Here is a 21,806-nt window from a genome sequence, read left to right as displayed (position 1 = left end):
ACATCAATGTCACTGCTGAAGAAGTTAAAGAGCACTGTACCCTGGGGGGCTCCACTGGTTACAGCTCTCCAGCTGGACCTGGCAGTTAGCAGCAGTTTGAAAGCGGTTAAGAGACCCAAATGCAGGAAGGTCCACTGAATGGCTGGGGCAGGCTACTCTTACTGTGGTATTCCCAACCTTCCTTGCAACCTTTGTTCTGAGCACTACAACTATTACAAGGTGCCATTTCAGTGAGCAAATTTTATTCACGTGTTCTGCCATCACCTTGACCTTTAGCTCTCCTTCCCTTGATCGACTTATCACCACAGAGCTGCTCCAAGGTGGCATGGCAGGGCTGGATGGGAAGGGCAGGCAGCTCAGCAAAGCACCACCTTCAAGAAAGATTGTCAGTTCCCCCAGCATGACAGAGAAACACTTACTGCCCCACTGCATATTGCTATGTTAGAGCTGCCACCTCGACTGAGAGCTGGGAAGAAGCAATGACTCCTCTAGATGGATGCAGGGAGGATCAGGGAGAATGAAAGGAAAAAGGAACCAATGTTTCTGCTTCAGGGAAAGAAAAATCTTCATTTGGGGCAAAAAGTAAGGCTGGGGTTTAATGAATAGACAATACACTAGAAGGGAGAGATTAGAGAGGTCATTGTCCTTCCACAAGGAAGAGACATGAAAACTTGGAAGATAAGTGCAATGGGCTGGATGGAATTCTGCACAGTGTGCACCAGGTGGGAGGCTTAGCATGGGGCAGCTCCTGAGAAGTGCCAGCAAGTGGTGCCTCTTGTTTCAGCAGTTAGAAAGGGATCCCCAAGGGCATTGGTAAAGAATGTCCAGACTTGGCTTAAGCAGGGGACAGTTTTGAGCATTTATGTTCATGATACCACCTGAAAAGGTGGTATGGGACAGCAAAGGACTTTCAGAGGGGTCTGCAGAGTAAACAGAGACCAGTGGCACCCAGGCTGCACAAACCACATGAGCCCAAAGTAGCATCCTAGCTGTGTGGATAGCCCTGCTGGGATTCTCTATTTCTTCTGCTGAAAAGCCACTGAATCTTTTAGTTCTCCTTTATCCTGGAGAAGGAGGAGAATGAAACCAAATAGCTTTTTTTGAGGCATTCACACCCACTGACTCTAGCAAAGTCGTATTAAAAAGACAAGGAGAGGAAAATCCAGTAAAGTGAAAGTAGAAATCCATTAACATTCCATTGGCTTTTATACATGGAGCTTATTTGCTGTAGGTGAATAGTTAGAGCTAAAGACTATAATCCTATGCCATGCACAGCTCTGTTATGAGAGGACACTGATCCAGCCCCAACATCAGCTTGGCAAACAGCACCTGGCTTTAAGTCACAGATTCTCCCTTCTGGGAGGTGACTTCACTCTTGTACCTGCTGCCTGCAGAAATGGATTCTTGTTCTTTTTCAGATGCTGAGTGCAAAGCCTCCTCAAAGATCTCTAAAATACTCTCCCCCCGGCCTGTGTGATGATTAGTCCAGAGCTGCCTCAGCCCTAGCTCAGGCAAGCAGGGCTCATTCAGCCCAGATCCCTTCCTACCTCCACTCCACAGGTGCCTGTGAACACAGAACTGAACAAAATGGGCATTCTGACAAAAGAAGTTGAACGAAGATGTTTTGCTGAGGTTGTCAAGGAACAAGAGTTGCTGAGATTTCCAGTGGTAGCTTTAGTCCATGTTTTTTTCCTGCAGACATTCACCCAAGGCTGAATCACAGAATCACAAAGTGTCAAGGGCTGGAAGGGACCTCAAAAAATCATCTAATCCAACTCCCCTGCCAGAGCAGGATCACCTATTCCAGATCACACGGGACAGACAAGCCCTTTTTGATGAAATACTAACTAGAGCCTCTGCAGCCAGAGAAGGAGAGCAGAGCACCAAACAACAGGGCTGGGACCCAGCAAGCCTGTAGCAGCCAGTGAAGCAAGGAACCATGATACCTTAGGACAGCCTAGATCTGCAGGCACAAGAGCCACTCACCTGGTTTTGTCGCCAGCTTACTCGAAGCGATGTGCCACATGCATAATCCCACTGAGGTTCCCACCAGCAAAAATGTGATACCTTCTTCTGCCCTGCCAGCTGATGCCAGGCTCTGAGTTCTGCAGGTCTGAGACATCACTGTGTGCAGATTCACAGGTTTTAGCTCACCTTGGCATAGGATGAACACACTGAATTGAAACTGCCATGGGTTTGGATCACATCATTGCTTCCTGCCCATCAGCAAGTTTCTGCACAGCTTTCAACCAGGTTCACTGAGGATCTTTTTTTGCCACAGGAACCTAGACTTTGGGGACTGCCTGCCCAAGCTAGGCTCCTAACCTGGCTGCAGATTGGTCCTGAACCTTTCTTTCTGTCTTTTCTCCACCTTAGGATGCCTCTGGCTCTTCTTCACCTGCCTCCTTTTCTCATTCACTCCTCCCCAGAGGACAATAAGCACTTCAGAATCTGCTTTAGGGATTCTCTGCAAGGAGAAAACAAGGAAACCCAGAGACAACAACCTAATCAGCAAACAGCTGAGCCAGGGATAAATTCACATGGAAAGCCCGTGTTTGTTTATTACTAATGGGTAACAGAGATGATAACCTTTTAATCCAAAACCATAATGAAATATGCATATTTGTTAATGTGCAACCATAAAATGCAAATCTTGCAAGCACAATGGGGAAGGGCAAAGGAAGCACTCGGCACCAATCCTAATTTATTCCTCTGGCTTCAGACATTTATTCAAATTGAGTTGTGTATGTAATATAAAGTCAAATGAATATGTAATTGTAATGTATATGTATAAACATTTTCATCTCAAAATATGCCAACTGTTTATCATAATAGGAAGTAATACATATTTTTTTGCCAAGTAAAAGGTTACCTATTAAAATGTTTTTACCCCCTTCCCACCCCAAGTTCTTGTGCTCCCTGTAAAAGCCTTATTTACATAAAGGCAATTTCTGATTGCCCCTTTTGAGCCATGCTCCCCAAATTCAGAGCACTGAAATGATTAACGAAGTAGAACCACAAACTCTTTGAACACAAAGTCCTTTCTTCTTCACTCTCCTGTTTTCCAAGCAGCACAGAAATTGCCTTCCTAAATATCAGTTTAAAACAATGGCTACAACCACGAGCAAATTCCCTCTTCTGCTTCCAGCCCCCAAAGAAACAGCTTTCCTCTGTTACTGTCAGAGTAAATACATATTCATGCTGTAGCAGCAAAGCTTTCTTGCTAGTCCTGGTCACCACTGCTTTTCTAAATCATCTCTTTGTCAGCCTGGCAGACTGAGGGCTAGAACCAGCTTCACATGCTGAATGTGAGAAGATATGCATCAATTTATGAATATTGTTATTCAGGAAGAGATCAGGAAAATGAAGATTCAAGACAAATTTTCTACTCCTAAGCTTGCCTGAAATCAAACTTCTTCCCTCTGTGGAAAAGTTCAGGTAGTTTTTCATTTTGGGTGGAGCCATCAAGCTTATGATTCCTGTGCTATTGTGTTGGGAGGATTAGTTCTTTCTGAAATTTAGCATGGCTTAGTTGGGTGAAATTTGAATGCACTGCCAGGAAGTCAATAGAAATACTTACACTGACTTTATTGAGCACTGGTCCAAGAGGAATCTAGGCAGAGCAAAAAGGACTTTGTAATCAGCCTTCACCCGATGCTGCTTCTGTCTCCCTGACTTCTTTCATCTCTTGCCCACTGCTACCACTGACTTCATTGAGCATCTTTGTAATCAGCCTCCACCCAGTGTTGCTTCTGTCCCTCCTGACTTCTTTTGTCTCTTGCCCACTGCTACCACTGACTTAGCACAAGAGGAATCGAGGCAGAGCAAAAAGGACTTTGTAATCAGCCTCTACCCAATGCTGCTTCTGTCCCTCCTGACTTCTTTTGTCTCTTGCCCACTGCTACCACTGACTTAGCACAAGAGGAATCGAGGCAGAGCAAAAAGGACTTTGTAATCAGCCTCTACCCAGTGCTGCTTCTGTCCCTCCTGACTTCTTTTGCTTCTTGCCCACTGCTGCCATAGCTATATACTGCACTTGCTCAGTCCTGCCCAGTGCATTCAGCATTTTCTTCTCTCATCTTCTAAACAAAACATTTTCCACCTCGTTGTGTTTTCTGACTCTCCCGAGGACCAGAGCAGAGTACCAGTAACGAGAGGAGGAAATCCTGTTTCCATTTACAGCCTCAGATTCAATGCATTCAGGAGTTTCAGAGAAGCACACAAAGTCCTGGTGACTTACTAAAACTGAGTACTCTTACATTCAATTTTACACAACCCCTGAAAATGAAAGGTAATTTTCGTGTAGGCCTATAAGAGTCTCATGAAGTAAGCACAGAGACTGGGCAGATTTGTTGTTTTCCACACTGCCCTGAGCTAGGCTAAACCAGCTAAGCTATAACAGCTTGAATAGGTTGCCTTATAGCAACACACCCTCAGATGGTTCAGTGGTTCATCCACCCATGGTCTGAAGATCCAGCTCTCTGCACTGCTAGGAGTCTCCATCCCTTTTGCAAGTGTGACTGATCTCTGGAAGGTGGTTGAAGGCTTCCTTGCTGAAGCCTCTTCAAATTCCAAGAAGGCTTTGGCAAATTCAGCAGAAGTCAGAGCCACAGCACAGTCACAGACTCAGAAAGCAGCTACAGGGGGTCTACAGAAAAGGAAAATGTGTTGGTCCTTTTCTTCTTACCATTTATTTGCTCAAATCATTTGTAAGGAAAGCAGCCATAAAGCATCGTGCTTAAACTGTTTCCCCCTTCTGGGCCACCCAGAGACAATGCTCTGCAGACAGACAGCATAGAAGGAAGAAGCCTATTTGCTTCTGAAGATGGTAGGTGAAGGGGCAAGAGAAAAAAAGCCAGCAGACCAAATGAGAAGCGCTCCTCTAGAAGCCTTCCATCATTTCAAACTCATAAATCATGATGCAGATTAATGAGAAATTAATGCAGTGCAGAAATGACTGAGGGTGAGGAGCTGTCGGTCAGCAGCAGGAGTGACTGCGTGTGAGACAAAGCGGTGAAGATCGCCAGAAAGAGAGAGGGGCTCAGCAGCCTGGACTTGTTCTTTAATGAGGAAAGACAGAGAGGTCAGCCTGGGAACACGATAACGTGCGGCTGCATCAGGGAGACAAGGGGCACTGTTTAAAAATCCTGTCAGAAGGCTCTCTGGGCTGATTTGTATTAAAGCCTTATTCACATCTTCTAATGAAATATCCTCCTGCATCAATCATAATATATAAGCCTTAAAAGAGAAAGAGAGTGTGTGTGTGAGCGAGAGAGAGACAGGGGGGAGGGGAGGGAATCAAAGAATAGAGGTTAATTTCACTATGTGCCTCCTCTCTTTGGGTAAAAAAAAATAACTCAGATGAACAAAGCAGCCTACTTTACCTCCTGCTCATTCCTCTTCGATCATCCAGTGACATTATTTTAAGCATTTAACTTTCTGAGAGCAGTTAGGCTGGTCACATTTTCTCTCCGTTTAATGGCAGGTTTGGAGCGCATCATTTAGTACCGCAATGGAAGTGACGGAGCAGGTGTGTGATAGATGACTCACTTCCTTGGTGCTTCAGCGTTTGAGGCTAGCAAGTAGCTTAACGTGTTGCTGCTTTAAGTGCTCTGAAGCTTTCAGCAAAGCAGGGTGTGTGAAAGTGGGGAGAGAGTAAAAGTTGATCTTCCTCACTAATATATATCTAAGGGAGGTGAGTACTGCAAAGCAGGGTGTGTGAAAGTGGGGAGAGAGTAAAGGTTGATCTTCCTCACTAATATATATCTAAGGGAGGTGAGTACTGCAAAGCAGGGTGTGTGAAAGTGGGGAGAAAGTAAAGGTTGATCTTCCTCACTAATCCAAATCTAAGGGAGGTGAGTACTGCAAAGCAGGGTGTGTGAAAGTGGGGAGAGAGTAAAGGTTGATCTTCCTCACTAATATATATCTAAGAGAGGTGAGTACTGCAAAGCAGGGTGTGTGAAAGTGGGGAGAGAGTAAAGGTTGATCTTCCTCACTAATATATATCTAAGGGAGGTGAGTACTGCAAAGCAGGGTGTGTGAAAGTGGGGAGAAAGTAAAGGTTGATCTTCCTCACTAATCCAAATCTAAGGGAGGTGAGTACTGCAAAGCAGGGTGTGTGAAAGTGGGGAGAGAGTAAAGGTTGATCTTCCTCACTAATATATATCTAAGGGAGGTGAGTACTGCAAAGCAGGGTGTGTGAAAGTGGGGAGAGAGTAAAGGTTGATCTTCCTCACTAATATATATCTAAGAGAGGTGAGTACTGCAAAGCAGGGTGTGTGAAAGTGGGGAGAGAGTAAAGGTTGATCTTCCTCACTAATATATATCTAAGGGAGGTGAGTACTGCAAAGCAGGGTGTGTGAAAGTGGGGAGAGAGTAAAGGTTGATCTTCCTCACTAATACATATCAAAAGGAGGTGAGTAGTGTCATCTCCTAAGGTAAATTTTCTTTCCTTCTCCATAAAGAGTGTTCTGGCTCAAAGCATGAACTGGGTCCTGATGTCCCAGTCCATCCCTGCACCGGCAGTGATGGAAACTCGCAGGAGTTGTTTTGTAGACCGTGGCCATTCCACAGCAGGTAGGGAGCCTTTATGCAAATACTGCAGTAGTACCTTCATTTATGGCTCCTGTTGATCCCACTGCCCGCAGGATGCCTGTAACCATAGCAATGGGCTCAGATAGGAGGGTTCTCTATTGTACATAAGAAGAGACAGCAGCAGCTGATAGTATCAGCAGAAAGAAGTATCCACACAGAGCTACTGTGGCTGATGAGTGGATAATGGGAGAGCACACTCAGAGCCCAGAGAGATGATAATCCATAAGAACGGTGGTAAGTCAGGTAGACAGCAGTGCTCAGACACCATGGGGATGGGCATGAGAAAAGAATGGAAAGAGAATAGAGGATAAATGAGGATAAATGTTCAGCTGACTCACATGTGAATACATCCAGAAGCCACTCTATACCATATCTAATAGAACTATATATACCCACTCTAACTCCTGCTCAGCCTGTGAGCGGTTTTCAGCTCTGGAATGGGGGCAGAGGAAAGATGGGAAGTAGCCTCATCCATTGAGGTGTTTGGGGAGCAGAGTGAGGAGAAGGCAATCCATTGTGTTGGTAAGAGATATAGCCATGCTGGAGATGGTGCCTTTATATGAGCATCTAAGGACAAATCACTCCTCAAAGCACACACATTTTGTTATGGGCATCTTCTAATGCACTGTGACATTCCTACTGATAAATTGCTCCTCACATCTCTTACATCCTCCAGTTCTCATACACCTCTGTTATCCATTTGAGGGCAGGAGGGTCCCACAGGCTGAACAGACCTTCTTTGAGCCTAGGTGCATCACAAGCCCCTTAGACACCAGGGAGGTATGCGTTTGTGTAGATATCCCCTCCGATAGCTTCTTGGGGGGTTAAGAGATGTAGTCTTTAATCATGCACCATGAGGTGGAACATCCCTTTCTATTTTTTGTTTCATTTGCTCACATGCACAAAGGATAAAATACAAGTGGGGGAAAAAAGAAACCACCAAAAGGCCTTATTTATCAAAGAAACAATGGCTCAGTAGTGGCAGTGAAATAGAGATACTGCTACTTAGCGATAATAAGGGGAAAAAGCCACTGTCAAAATGATAAGGCCATTTCTGTTGTCTCCCCAAGTGATAACATCTCTGCTACCACTAGTGCCTGAGTATTGTTAGGATATTTCATGGCAAGTGTTAGACAGAGTAAGTTATACACTAAGCCCACAGCTAACTCCAATGCCTCCAACTTCACCTCCCTCCATATCCTGTTCACACAAACAGCCTCTCCTTTAATATCTTTGCAGCAGGGATTTCTATTCCCCATGGCTTTTCCTCTGCTTCCATTTAAATATAACACTGCTCCTATAACACTGCTCCTGAGTTGGTTGGCAAGGTACCTTTCACTGATAAGCAGCCCAGCTTTGTCTTGAGATAGGTCATTAGAATGCCAGACTACCACATCTGGAAAAATGCAAGATCTGCTGGTAAAAGGGTCAGTAAAATGAGCTGAGGTAAAGAAACAAAAAGGGAATGGGGGAAAAAAAGGGTGAGGGGGGAAGGTGAGGAGGGGAATAATAACACTGAAACAAGAACAGAGATCAGCTGACAGTCTCTGGCAGACACCTTGATGTTCTTGCAGAGTCTAGAGATGAAACTTACCCTTCTGCTCAGAAGTGAAGTTATCCTAGTGCAGGGATTTGACACATCTGCCTTCAGTGGAAGATGCTTCACTCATTGCATGGGCAGAAGAGTCACCCTGCAACATCTCCAGCCCCATGGCCGCACCAGCTCCGTGTGGGAGCCAGGCAATGGAAGGGAGGTCAGTGCTGTGTGGGGCTGTGTGGTCAGTCAGGACCTCCCTGCACCAGTAAATAGACAAGGAGTGAAGAAAAGGGGAAGGTCTGTTGCAGAAGACAGTATTCCTTCCTGTTGAACATAATTCCCTTTATACATCATGAGCATTGCCACCGGCTGGTGGAAACCACAGGGTCCCTGTTGCTCACAGCAGTCTCTATGTGTTTGCTTTTTCTCTTCCAGACAAGCAGCAAAAAGCAACCACAAATACATGACTGGTGTCCTGTGGCCTCAGACCCCTGTTTTCTAGCAGAGGAATGGCAGGACAATGAAAAGAAGGTTTCAACCACCACAGAGGAGCCTTTGTGAGCAGAGGTTTTGTGCTGTCCATAGGAAGCTCTGCAGGTTTGGGAGTCACTGATTGGAAGTGTTGCTTGCTAAGAGCTCTTACAGGAAGGAGAGCAAGCAAACCTAGCCAGGGAAGTAAATCCAGTCTCATAAATCTGCAAAGCAGTCTCATTGCCTCCAGGGAACAAGGAGTTTGCCTTCACACTGGGTCACACATCGATGTCCGCACAGCTTGGAGCCAGACGCCTATTTTCTGCTTGTGTTCCAGGAGCAAGCATGCTACCAGGAGCCTTGTTTTGCAAGAAATGGGGTAGGGGGAATACAGTATCCCCAACAAGAGACAAGTGGTTCCTTGTCTCATATGTCACTCCTAAAATTTGCAGTGGCACAAATATCCTGGAGCCTTCCTTCCAATGCTGGGGAGAAGTCTGGGTTTCGGTGTTGTCTCAGGCACTGGACATGCATGGTGATACCTCTAATTTTTAAGTGTCCCTTACAGTTAATCAGTAAGGAAAAAGTCATATTCTAGAAGAGAGCATTGCTCAAACTGACAATTTTTTGTGCCCCAAATTTAGCAGTTCATAAAGAACCAGCAATTGAAAGATGGATTCATTTTCCTTGCTTTTCTTTCCCCTCACTGAAGGTAAGGAAGCTGAGTTCATGACATACTTCTATAAGTATCACTTTAAAAAGCCTTTGTTGAAGAGGAATAATTTGCCCTGTCCTCTGCAAAACCATAAGCAAGCCCTGGGCAGGTAAAATGCAGCTATCAGCTGGATCACCAGAGTGCAGCCAGCTCTGGGGTGGGATGTGGCTGTTCATCACCCACGCCACACGTGGCAGCTCTGGAGTAAAGACTTTGCCTGCTTACCTGGGCAGAGCCATAATGTGACAGTTTGGGAGTTACCCCCACACACACACACTCTTATGAAATCACCCAGAGTCGACTCAGCCAAGCTGGAAATCAAAGAATGAAGCTTTCTATTTACAGCTTAGCAGAAGATCCAAGCAGGTATTTACAATATCTACACCTGTAGACAGAAATATACACACTAAAAAGTAACACAGAAACACAGCAGCCCCCCCAGAAACCAATCCCCAGCAGGGGCTCCTAACCACCCTTCCACCTCCTTTCTACCCCTCTCCTTTACCCCAGACTTTGCCTTATGCTCAAGGTGAGTTTGGAGGATCAGCTAGGGGGGTTAGAAAGCAGAAGGATTAGTTAGATAGCAGGTTAGGGAGAAAAGTGCAGGCACCCAGAGCCAGAGAGCAATTCTGTTATCTATGTTTGTGTTCTTGTTTTTATGCACCTCAGCAAGCCTTTCTTGAAGGGGGATAATTTACCCTGTCCTCTGCAAAACCACATGCAAGCCCTGGGCAGGTAAAATGCAGCTATCAGCTGGGTCACCAGAGTGCAGCCAGCTCTGGGGTGAAGTAGCCATCACCACTGTTTCCTTTTCACAGCCTATCATCTAATTTCTCTCACTAAATTATCCAAGTTAGCCTTAAACTAGCACACATGATAAATATTTACAAATTACTTTCTCAAATCTCCTCATCCCATTTCTTTTTTTGGAGGCAGTTAGAGTGATGCTGCCAAAAAGAAGGGAATAAACAAAACAGATCAGCAGCTCACAAGTTCCCCACAGAGGGTGAGGTGAAAAGCTTCAGCAGTGAAGGCTATGGAGGAAATAGATTGGGGAGAGTTTGGATTTTTTCTTCTTCTCTCTTTCTCTCTTTTTTTCTCCCCTGTTTAAAATAAATATTTGAGGCACAGCATGGGAGTTGAGCAGCAGTGTGGTAAGTATATCAAACACAGAGAATCCCCAGATTATCAGCTCTGAAGGTATTAGCTAGCTGTGGAAAACAGCCATCTTGAACCAGTGGAATTAGGAAGGGCACTAAAATATGGAAGAGTAAATAAATAAGGTGGGGGGAAAGCATCAAGAGTAAAACAAGCAAGCCATATGAATAAACAAGGGTGAAAAAAGAAAAGAGCAAGGCTGAAACAATAACCCCCCCTGACAGATCAGCATTGCTGTTCCTGCCTGTCTGTCTGTCCACCTTAGAATCAGAGAATCAGTCAGGGTTGGAAGGGACCACAAGGATCATCTAGTTCCAACCCTCCTGTTATGGCCAGGGACACCCTACTCTAGATCAGGCTGGCCACAGCCCCAACCAGCCTGGCCTGAAACACCTCCAGGGATGGGACCTCAACCACCTCCCTGGGCAACCCATTCCAGCCTCTCACCAATCTCATGCTGAAGAACTTCCTCCTCATGTCCAGTCTGAACCTACCCCTCTCCAGCTTTGCTCCATTCCTTCTAATCCTCTCACTACCTGATATCCTAAAAAGTCCCTCTCCATCTGCCTTCTGCAGTCTTTTTCTCTCCCTCTTTCCTATACCCTTACCTGCTTTGGAAATCAATCTAACAGAGAGCTACACAGCTAATCAAGGGGACACAGTCTCAAGTTGTGCCAGAGGAGGTATAGGCTGGATGTTAGGAGGAAGTTCTTCACAGAGAGAGTGATTGGCATTGGAATGGGCTGCCCAGGGAGGTGGTGGAGTTGCCATCCCTGGAGGTGTTGAAGCAAAGCCTGGCTGAGGCACTTAGCACCATGGTCTGGTTGACTGGCTAGGACTGGGTGCTAGGTTGGACTGGATGATCTTGGAGGTCTCTTCCAACCTGGTTGATTCTATGATTCTATGGTAATCAGGGTGGGGAGCAGCTGCTGTCTTCAAACAATTTCTTAAATGCTTCCCTGGAGTCATCCATCTCCTCTCTGTCTGTATTTTGCATCTTCCTGAGGCCTTTCAGAACCAGGTTGGAACGCGTAGCTTAACAGTTGGCAACTGCTGATGCAAGTGTGTTTGTGCATTTGCAGATTGATCCTGGAATGATCAAAGATAAATCATCTCCCCACTGCTCCTTTGTAGAAGCTAATGAAACTTGAGGGGGAGGAAGGAGGGGAAGGAAAGAGGCAACATAAAGCTAGGTTCATATTTCCAAGACTTTCTTTTTATTACTTCCCTGTAATTACTGAAACTTTTTTCCCACCCTCCCCCCTGCCACCTTCCCAGCACTCTCAGTCACCATCCCTGGAGGTGTTCAAGAAAAGACTTAGTGCCATGGTCTAGTGAATTGGATAGGGCTGGGTGATAGGTTGGACTGGATGAGCTTGGAGGCATCTTCCAACCTTTGCAACCTTGTTTCTATGATTCCATGATTCTATGATTCTATGCTCTCCAGTAAACATATCTAGACAGTCAGACCTACTGAATACAGCCTGTCCTGGTGGTAACAACTTCAGAATCCCCCATATTGCAGCTCTCTATTTTGGCTGGCTGTCTCCACCCTCCACATCCTTTATAGAGAAATGTACACTGGGGAATGGAAGAAACTTCATTTGCCATCCCTCAAATGCTCCTGTGACAGCCTGGGCTTCCCCTCCCATGCCTGGTGCCACAGGCAGGAGTGAATTCTTCTGTAGCTAAAGCACCAGCAGCTCCCTGGAGCTGGAATGAAGAAAACTCCTGCAGCAGTCTTTGCTCCCCACTTGCCAGGGCCATGGGCATCTCAGCAGCCCTCACAATGGGCTGATACTGTCTTCACAGGCAGCTGCATGTTACTTATTTGGTACAATCCCTGGAAATTAAATGAAAATGCACAATTAATGTTGCTATTCACACCATCACTGGGCTGAACAAAATGTCTAAAGGAACCTTTGGTTAGCTGTTTTAGCCTGCAGCCCTTTTTAACATCTTTGGGTCACCCATCCTGCTCACAGAGTACTTTAATGAGCATCATCTCCTGATCAGCCATAAGGGGCACTGAAGTACATCTTCTGAAAGTTCATGCTACCCTCTTAGCTTGGCTAATTCGTTATGCAGAAAGCAGATAGAAATACTGCTTGCAGAGCAAGCAGGAAAGGTTAAAATCCTGTGAATTTAAAGTCTCATCCCTCCAGATTCCCAACAATTCTGCAGCGTTTATAGGCTGGGCATACACAGAGAGATTCCATGTCCATCTATGCATAAATAGATTCCATATCCATCTATGCAGGGTGCTGCACTTTGGCCACAACAACCCCATGCAGAGATACAGGCTGGGGTCGGAGTGGCTGGAGAGCAGCCAGACAGAGAGGGATCTGGGGGTACTGATTGATACCCACCTGAACATGAGCCAGCAGTGTGCCCAGGTGGCCAAGAGAGCCAGTGGCATCCTGGCCTGCATCAGGAATGGTGTGGCCAGCAGGAGCAGGGAGGTCATTCTGCCCCTGTACTCTGCACTGCTTAGACCACACCTTGAGTACTGTGTTCAGTTCTGGGCCCCCCAGTTTAGGAGGGACATTGAGATGCTTGAGCGTGTCCAGAGAAGGGCAACGAGGCTGGTGAGAGGCCTCGAGCACAGCCCTACGAGGAGAGGCTGAGGGAGCTGGGATTGGTTAGCCTGGAGAAGAGGAGGCTCAGGGTGACCTTATTGCTGTCTACAACTACCTGAGGGGTGGTTGTGGCCAGGAGGAGGTTGCTCTCTTCTCTCAGGTGGCCAGCACCAGAACGAGAGGACATGGCCTCAGGCCATGCCAGTGGAAATTTAGGCTTGAGGTGAGGAGAAAGTTCTTCCCTGAGAGAGTCATTGGACACTGGAATGGGCTGCCCGGGGAGGTGGTGGAGTCGCCGTCCCTGGAGCTGTTCAAGGCAGGACTGGACGTGGCACTTGGTGCCATGGTCTAGCCTTGAGCTCTGTGGTAAAGGGTTGGACTTGATGATCTGTGAGGTCTCTTCCAACCCTGATGATACTGTGATACTGTGAAATATATTGAGCAGCTTTAGCTCTGCCTTTCATGAGGGGAAGAGACTCATAAGGAAACCTGCAATCAGAGCACCTTTATTTGGCTGCAGGGTCCCTTCACCGTCAGCATCTGAATCAACATCAGGACCGAATCCAGGAAGAACACAGCATGCATGCATTTTTTTTTCCCTGTGGGCTGCTTGCAGGTCCTGCAGACAAATTACAGTGCCAGAATTTGCAGAGCTGGGCCTAGGTTTAAGCTTCACACCTGAGCTCTCTATCATATTCAAATGCACTTAGTAAAACAAAGAATGCACAACGGAGCCTTTCCCACCGAAGAAGCAGCAGAAGCAATCCACAGGCTTTGATGCCGTAGACTGTGATAGCTGTTTAGACTCTACAAATATGCCTGGCACTTTGGTCTCTGTTGGATTCTATAGACTTTACCCAAACTTCAGAAATCATCCCTGAATATTGATAGGGAGGTTTTAGTGGAAGCATTCAGCTAAAAACAAGCCGGCAGAAGACAGCAAAAGGAGGAAAAGAAAACATTAGAAAGGGTCACGGTTGGATTTGCTGAACAAATGAGCTCTCTTGTGACTATGAGATCTCATCATACTCCTCTCAATTTTGTTGTAGGAAGCAGCATAAGACAATGACTGACCTTCAAGTACAGTGTGGGAATATGCAGGCTGACTCTCAACAAGAACCCCTCCCTAAAAAGTGTATAATCAGATTTCCCTACAGATCTTTCTCTCGGCTGCTGTTTAATCTCTCCTACCACATAGCTGTGTGTACTTCTAAAGGAGATCGATCATGCATTAAAAAGAGAAAGAGAAGGAGGGTATTATAGTTTGTGTCTGTAACATAAAATCAGCTGGAGTGGAGGAGAGGGTCAGAGGTAGACTCAGCAGTGGCAGGCAGTGGTTGCAATGCAGATATGAACATACAGGCAGGCAGAACCTGCAGACCCACCTGCCACATGTCCCATTGTCTGCATGTGGCCACTCCTCCCCAGACCTGTACACCTCATTAATGTTCTTACTGTAACAACATATCAAGGCCACAAGGACTGGAGGCTGCATGGGACAAGGGATGAAACAATTCCCTTCCCAAAGCTTTTGCTGTCAAAGCCAATAGGGTGAATGGTGGTGGGAAGATTGCTCTCTGCGACTACCTGAAGGGAGGCTGCAGCCAGGTGGGGTTGGTCTCTTCTCCCATGCATCCAGCAACAGAACAAGGGGACACAGTCTCAGATTGTGCCAGGGGAGGTCTAGGCTGGATGTTAGGAGGAAGTTGTTGGCAGAGAGAGTGATTGGCATTGGAATGGGCTGCCCAGGGACGTGGTGGAGTCACTGTCCCTGGAGGTTTTCAAGCAAAGCCTGGATGAGACACTTAATGTCATAAACTAGTTGATTGGCCAGGGCTGGGTGCTAGGTTGGATTGGATGCTCTTGGAGGTCTCTTCCAACCTGATTGATTCTATGATTAGGTTTGGATGGAAAGCCATTGCCCTCAAACTGCAAAGGTGAGCGTTAAGAAACTGCTCTGGCAGTTACCTTTCATTTCTGATGGGATTTAACGGTTCGGTTTTTAAATGGTTTTAAACCTTTAAGTCAGGGCAGGAGTATCATTCCTGTAAAAGAGGCTTGCAGAGGAGCTGAGACTTGAACCCTGAGTTTACCCAAATTTACTCCAGACCCTTAACCACACGGCCAAAATCATCCGAGAGAGTTCACTTCCTCCAAGGTCAAGAATGATCAACCCCTTTAAGCAGCTATAAAATCAGCTCCTAACCTTAAGCACCTCTCTCTCAGCATGGAGCCTTTTACCCACGTCTTAGAGTTTGACTTTGACCTAAGTGAGGAAGAGGAGCATGACAGGAGGAGCTTGTCAGCTGGGTGTGCCCCAGATATGTTTGATCCATGGTATTCTCCCTGACATAAAGATGAAATAGCACTGAGCAATTAAAAATGAAATCCCAGGCTTTTCAGTGCTTTCCAGACAGAGGCAGCCTGCCTTACCTGACTGCAGTGTGCATTGGGTTTTTCTGTTGTTTCCCCTGCAAGCAGGTCCCTGGGCTTTTTGATTTCTACTTTACCATCTGAAATGCATAAAAGATGTGGAGCTTTTGTTCCCCCATGAATCTTCTGCAATTTCGCTCAAAATTTTACTGGAGGTGACATGACAAATTACCGCCAGAGTCAATTTGTGCTGGAGGAAGGGGGGCGTCATTAAAAGAAAAACAGAAGAATAGGGACACCAAAAAAGGATAAAAGGAGGATGGGGGGGGGAGGGGGAAAGAATGAGCTTGTGACCTCTTTGAATGTGTCACACTCCAAAGGCAGCACTACCAGGATGAGACTGGCAGACTAATTACCCACGCGGCAGGTTCGCGTATTCAGGGGAAAGGGAGGACTCAAAAGCTCATTTGACCCATTCAGTAGGACTGCTCCAGTTCTTCTTATCTATTTTAGAGAGAGCAGAAGAGCAGAAAGAGGTAAGATATTTTACAGCACCGCTCAGAGCTAAGCCTCTGCAGCCTTCCCACAGCTCCATCGCTGTAATTGTGTCCTGGTCCCCTCCTCTGCCTGTGTCTTCTCTTTGCCCCGCATGACTCTAACCCCAAATGTCATGAGCAGGAAAGAAGCCATCTGATTATGGCAGATGCTTCACTGTTTGCTCCGTATAAAGAAAGCTTTTTTCTTTGGTGCAGATCAGAGCAGTCAAATAACAAGCAGTAATTTGATAGAAAGAGCAAAACAAACCTTTTAACACGTTCATTTTATTTTCCCAATGAGAAGCACCATAGTAAGAAGCATTATCATGAGTAGTGTCACCATGTGGTGCTTCTCCCACATCTTTCAAAGGTGTAGGAAGGGGAGCTTGTTTCTGTAGTGAGCAGTGCCCCTGGTTATTTGCTTCTTTGTTTTCAGCACTTTCTGCAGACAGAAAACTTGTCTCCTTGTTGCAGTCCTGGGGACATTTTTCTTTGCAAACAACGATTTTCACCACAAATGCCAAGGTATCAGCTGGGATCAAAATCTGAAGTACTTGTGAAAATACCTGTTTTCACACATGGCTGCTGGAAAAGTAAATATTAGCTAGATTTCACACAGTCCTGGATAACACTGGATCTAGTATGTTTGGTCTCTATTGGCCCTGGAGGAATTTTAACCTGTTTGTTTTTCCCCTAGTTCTGAAGTGCCTGGTGTCATCTTAATTTACGGTTTCAGTTCCTCACTGTGGCCGTTTGAGCTAGATTTCTAGATCAGACAGAGGGGAGAGGTGAAGTGACAAGGTTGGTGAAAGGCCTGGAACACAAACCCTATGAGGAGAGGCTATGGGAGCTGGGGGTGTGCAGCCTGGAGAAGAGGAGGCTCAGGAGTGACCTTGTTGCTGGCTAGAACTACCTGAAGGGAGGCTGTAGCCAGGTGGGGTTGGTCTCTTCTGCCAGGCAACCAGCAACAGAACAAGGGGACACAGTCTCATGTTGTGTCAGGGAAGTTCTAGGCTGGATGTTAGGAGGAAGTTCCTGCCAGAGAGAGTGATTGGCATTGGAATGGGCTGCCCAGGGAGGTGGTGGGGTCGCTGACCACACTGTTCCGGGTCCAGGCCAGGATGCCATTGGCTCTCCTGGCCACCTGGGCACACTGCTGGCTATCTACCAGTACCCCCAGGTCCCTCTCTACCTGGCTGCTCCCCAGCCACTCAGTCCCCAGCCTGTTTTGCTGCTTGGGGTTGTTGTGGCCAAAGTTCAGAACCCTGCACTTAGCCTTGTTAAATCTCATCCCATTGGCCTCTGATCACCCATCCAGCCTGGCAAGGTCCCTCTGCAGGGCTCTCCTATCCTCCAGGCTTTATCTTTCTTTCTGTCACAGCTGGAAAGAGACAGGCTCTAGAGAGATAGGGGTGATCTGGCAATGAGCACGGAGAGGCTGCAGCAGCCTCCTCTGTTCCTCTGCCACCTACACACTCAAGGGCAGCAGGCTGTTCTGCTCCTGAGGAGATAAGCATGGCTGCTGGCTGGAGAAGCAAGCCACCCAGGAGTGACCAAACAAGTACGGGCATCAAATCACCCTGGTTTTCTGATAGCTGCTGCTCTAAGGAGGGTGTTTTGGATGCAACGAAGAGTTGTGTGCCTCAAGGCAGCGTGTGCTCTGTGAAGAGTACTGGGACAGCAGCTGAGTGAGGCACCAGCCCAATTAGTACCAGTCTGAGCAGAAGCCATCTGTGCTACTGCAAATCATTAACAGCAAAGGCTGAGTCCAGATGCAAGTGTCTGAACAGCTGAATAAAACAGCAGCAATCGGAGATCTGTTCAGGGCAGCAGAGCCAGGTGAAAAAGCAGAGTGGAAAAGGGTCCTCTTGAAACCTGTCCTGAGATCAGGCTTCTGGCCAGGGCTTGGGCTGGGGTTGCTCTCCCTCCACCTTGGCCTAGCAACTGGTTTCCCCCTATCACAGAATCACAGAATTAACCAGGTTGGAAAAGATCTCTGAGATCATCGAGTCCAACTACCGCCTAACACCTTCTAATTAACTAAACCCTGGCACCAAGTGCCTCATCCAGCCTCCTTTGAAACACCTCCAGGGATGGCAACTCCACCACCTCCCTGGGCAGCCCATTCCAGTGCCAATCACTCTTTTTGTGAAGAACTTCTTCCTAACATCCAACCTGAACCTGCCCTGTCACTGATTGCCTGGGAGAAGAGACCGACCTGGCTACAGCATCCTTTCAGGTAGCTGTAGAGAGCAATAAGGTCTCCTCTGAGCCTCCTCTTCTCCATACACCTTCATTTGATTGGGTCCTTTCCCTCCTCGGTTCCTGCCTCCTTCCTTTCCTAGCTGTCTCACAGCTGAATGTAGCACACAGCCCATGCCCTCCTCCTTTGTCACTCCAAACACCCTCTGCTCTTAAATGCCTTTTTTTTCCCCTTTTTCATTTCTGTGAGCAGCATTTGGGGACACAGATTGACTGAAAGCTGTGATGAAGTATAAGCAATACCAGAAATAGACTCCAAATGACCCACCAGGAACCACAGAAGGATTGAAAATGCTTTTCTCACTCCTTCCCACAGAAATATGAAGTCACCTGCTTTGGTACTCCTGCAGCAAGTGCTGCCTGGTGGGGCTCCCTGCAATGACCTCCCTATTCCCTTGCTCCCCTCCTACTCACCTTCAAATCCTTGAGGCTCATGTCATAGAATCAAAGAATCAACGGTCTAGATTGGAAGGGACCTCAAGGATCATCCAGCTCCAACCCCCCACCATAGGCAGGGACACCTCCCACTAGAGCAGGTTGCTCAATGCCTCATCCAACCTGGCCTTAAACACCTCCAGGGAGGGAGCATCCACAGCCTCCCTGGGCAACCTGTGCCAGTGTCTCACCACCCACACTGTAAAGAACTTCCTAACATCTAGTTTAAATCTCTCCTCTGCCAATTTAAACCCATTCCTCCTCATCCTGTCATTACAAGACCTTGTCAATAGTCCCTCCCCAGCCTTCCTGTAGGTCCCCTTCAGATGCTGGAAGGCCATTATACGGTGTCCTTGATTCCTTCTCTTCTTCAGGCTGAAGAGCCTCAACTCTTGTAGCCTGTCCTCATAGCAGAGCTGCTGCAGCCCTCTGAGCATCTTTGTGGCCTCCTCTGGACTGGCTCCAACAGTTCCATGTCCCTCTTGTGTTGGGGGCTCCAGAACTGCACACAGGACTGCAGATGTGGAGGCTGAGGAGAGCAGACCCAAGGGAGAGAATCCCCTCCCTTGCCCTGCTGCCCACACTGCTCTTGCTGCAGCCCAGGAGGAGTTCATACATTCACAGGATCACAGCTCACAGGATGTTAGGGGTTGGAAGGGACCCAAGGAGATCTTCCAGTCCAACCCCCCTGCCAGAGCAGGACAATACTATCTAACATGGATCACAGGGGAACACATTCCCTGCCAACCTGCTGATGGATAGTGTTTCTTTCTCTATCTTGGATGAGAGTTCACTTCCCTTCTCTTCTGCAGCACTGTGGGGGCCTGTAATCTTCCAAGGTTGTTTTGATTTTGTGCAAGTAATACTCATCTTCCAATCTCCTCCTACCTTATGTTACCTATTCTACAAGCATGCTGCTCTCTAATAACAGCAGTGCAAGCCCAGTAGTAGATTTTGTCATCTTTCAGGAGGTTGATGTTAAACTAGTTTGGATGGCTCGGTCCCACCATGTAGCAGCTGACCTGTAGGAACACTGGTGCCAGCAACATCACCCCAGTCACACAGGCACAAACCTCATTTAACCCTGAGCCTTTTCATACCTTTCTCATTACAATCATGTCACAATTCCTGAGCAGAATGAGCTGTCAGGTTAAAAGAGGAACAAAACCAAATGGTTTTGTGATACTGAGTCTGGCTGAACTCAGAAGAGATGCCCTTTCAATTGCCCAGTTTTACACATAGAATCAGAGAATCAGAGAATCAGAGAATCAACCAGATTGGAAGAGACCTCCAAGAGCATCCAGGCCAACCTAGCACCCAGCCCTAGCTAATCAATTAGACCATGGCACTAAGTGCCTCATTCAGGCTGTGCTTCAACACCTCCAGGGATGGTGACCCCACCACCTCCCTGGGCAGCCCATTCCAATGCCAATCACTCTCTCTGCCAACAACTTCCTCCTAGCATCCAGCCTAGACCTTCCCCAGAATAACTTGAGACTGTGTCCCTTTGTTCTGTTGCTGGTTGTCTGGCAGAAGAGACCAACCCCACCTAGCTACAACCTCCTTTCAGGTAGTTGTAGCCAGCAATGAGGTCACCCCTGAGCCTCTTCTTCTCCAGCCTAAACACCCCCAGCTCCCTCAGCCTCTCCTCATCTCCAAGAAAGGGAAGTCCTTTCATTTTTTTTTTCATCCCTTTGTTAACATTAAAAGAAAGAGGTGCTCACCAAGCCATCCACTCCTTTTATCTTGTGTTCCTCCTCTGTAAAGAACCATGAGTTTTGATGCACCTGAGGAAAAGAAGGCTGTCCAGGAAAGTTCCCTTTGTACCTAAAACATCTTCTAAAGAAGGTTCAGCAGTACAGCTGGGACCCACCAAGCCTGCCAGGAAAGAAAAGCATTTGGCAGAGACCACGGAACAGTCCAGATGATCCTATATTCCTGGGCTCAAATTCATGCCCCCTTCCAGAAGTGCAAGGGTATTGAGATCAGATGTTTTGATTGACCTCATTATATATAGAGGGACCATCTGCAAAAGCTCAGATCTGGCTCCAAGCTTCTTCCAAATCCAGGTCTGGGATTTTGTTTTGAACCTCTGCCTAACTCCTTCATGCTCTGCCAGGGCACAGTGAAAGCATGGTACAAGATACCACAAAACCTTTCTTTAATAGAAGTGCTGGACTGGATTTTCACCAGAACTGAGCTCCTGCTCTAAACTCTTGTTTCAGGCCTGCCTGTGAGACGTGTCCACCATCCTATGGTTCCCCTGAAAACCCCAGCCTCTCCTTCCTTGCCTATTTGACACTTATCTGCCACACCAAGGAACTTCTCCAAATGTCTATTAACAGAACATATAAAGCTAAACCCAACAAGTAGTAACCATAGAATCAGTCAGGGTTGGAAGGGACCTCAAGGATCATCTAGTTCCAACTCCACTGCCACAGGCAGGGACACCTCACACTAGATCAGGCTGCTCAGAGCCTCATCCAGACTGGCCTTAAACACCTTCTGGCATGGGGTTTCGAACACCTCCCTGGGTAACCCATTCCAGGGTCTCACCATCCTCATGGTGAAGAACTTTTTCCTCACTTCCAGTCTGAATCTACCCATTTCCAGCTTTATTCCATTCCCCCTAATCCTATCACTACCTGACAGCCTAAAAGGTCCCTCCCCAGCTTTCTCATAGCTCCCTTAAGATACTGAAATGCTACAACAAGGTCAGCTCAGAGCCTTCTCCTCTCCAGACTGAGCAGCCCCAACTCCCTCAGTCTCTCCTCATAGGAGAGGTGCTCCAGCCTTCTGATCATCCTCATGGCCCTTCTCTGGACACCTTCCAGCACATCCATATCCCTTTTGTAATAGGAGCTCCAGAAATGGACTCAGTACTGTAATGGTTTGTGAGTTCCCCAACCGCCCCCTCTTATGAAATCACCCAGACTAGACTCAGCCAAGCTGGAAATCAAAGAATGAAGCTTTCTATGTACAGCTTAGCACAATATCCAAGCAGGCATTTACAGTATGTACTGACATAGGCAGAAATACACAAGTTAAAAAGTAACACAGAAACACAACAGCCCTCCCAGAAACCAGCCCCCAGGAGGGGCTCCCAACCACCCTTCCAACTCCTTTCCACCCCTCTACCTTATCCC

Source organism: Pogoniulus pusillus, chromosome 16 (assembly GCF_015220805.1).
Source record: "Pogoniulus pusillus isolate bPogPus1 chromosome 16, bPogPus1.pri, whole genome shotgun sequence".
Classification (NCBI taxonomy): domain Eukaryota; kingdom Metazoa; phylum Chordata; class Aves; order Piciformes; family Lybiidae; genus Pogoniulus; species Pogoniulus pusillus.
Note: the sequence above shows the minus strand (reverse complement) of the source record.